Here is a 1,691-nt window from a genome sequence, read left to right as displayed (position 1 = left end):
TTTCATGTCCTCAGTTAAATTTATTCCTTAGTATTTTATATTTTTGATGCTATTGTGCATGGGGAAGTTTTTAAATTTTTTTCACATTTTTTTGCTAGTGTATAGAAATACAACTGATTACAGTATATTGAACTTTTATATCATGTGACTGTACTGAATTTGTTGATTAGCTCAATTTTTTGGTAGTCTATAATATTTTCTGTATATAAAACTATATTGTCATTGAATAAAGACATTTTTATTTATTTGAAATTTGGATGCATTTTATGTTGTGACAGCTAGGATTTCCAGCATTATGTTGAATAAGAATGGTGAGAGTGGAGACTTTTGTCTCTAACCTTAGAAGAAAAGTCTTCAAACTTTCATCAATAAGTAGGTTAGCTATGGGATTGTCTTATATGGCTTTTATTATGTTCAGTTACACTTTTTCTATACCTAATTTTTTGGGGGTTCTTATGATTAAAAAAATGTTGTGTTTTGTCAAATGCTTTTTTCTGTATCTTATTGAAATGATCGTATGATTTTTCTTTTATTCTATTAATGTGATATCACATTTATTGATTTGCATGTTGAGTCATCCTGTACCCAGGGATAAATCTTATTTGATCATGGTGTATGATGCCTTCCATGTGTTTTTGATTTTGGTTTGCTAATATTTTGTTGAGAATTTTTGCAACTATATTCATTAGGAATATTGGTCTATATAGTTTTCTGTACAGCCTTTATATGGCTTTGGTATCAGGTTAATGTTGATCTCATAAAATGAATTTGGGAGTATTTCTTCCATTTCAGTTTTTTGGAAGCTATTAAAAGTTTGTTATTCATTCTGTAAATGTTTGGTAAAATTCACCTGTAATACCATCTGGTCCTAGGTTTTTTGTGCTGGGAAATTTTTGATTACTCACTCAAAATTCTTAACTTTTATTGGTCTATTCATATATTCTGTTTCTTCATAATTCAATCTTGGTAAGCTGTATGAGTCTAAAAATTTATCCATTTCCTCTAGGTTATCTAATTGTTGGCATATAATTGTGTGCGATAATGTTTTATCATTCTGCATATCCATGGTGTCAGTTGTAATGTTTCCTGTTTCTTCTGATTTTTTATTAGAGTCCTTTCTCTCTCTCTTTTTAGTCTAACTAAAAGTTTTGTCAATTTTGTTTATCTTTTAAAAAACAGCTCTTTGTTACATTGATCTTTCCTATTGTTTTTCTGTTCTCTCTTTCATTTATTTCTACCCTAGCTCTTTTTTGCTTTCTTCCTTCTGCTAACTTTGGGCTTAGTTCATTCTTTTTTCTAGTTCCTTGAGATATTAATTTAGATTGGTGCTTTTAAATATTTTTATTTTATTAATATATGCATTTATTGCTCTCCACATCCCTCTAAGAACTATTTTTGCATCATCCCATAGGTTTTGGGACGTTGTGTTTCAATTTTCATTTGTTTCAATATTTTTTAATTTCCCTTTTGATTGCTTTTTTGCTCCATTGATTGTTCAAGAGTGTGTTGTTTAGTTTCCACATGCTTGTACCTTTTCCAGCTTTCCTCTTGTTGTTGATTTTTAATCTCATACCATTTTAGTTGGAAAAGATACTTGGTATGATTTTAGTCTTCTTGAATTTGCTGAGAAGTGTTTTGTGATCTGTGTGATCAATTGATCAATACCTCACATGTGAGCAATCCTAGAGAAT

The sequence above is a fragment of the Bos mutus genome, chromosome 20, assembly GCF_027580195.1.
Source record: "Bos mutus isolate GX-2022 chromosome 20, NWIPB_WYAK_1.1, whole genome shotgun sequence".
Classification (NCBI taxonomy): Eukaryota; Metazoa; Chordata; class Mammalia; order Artiodactyla; family Bovidae; genus Bos; species Bos mutus.
The sequence above is the reverse complement of the archived record's forward strand: the minus strand, read 5'-3'. Positions refer to the sequence as shown.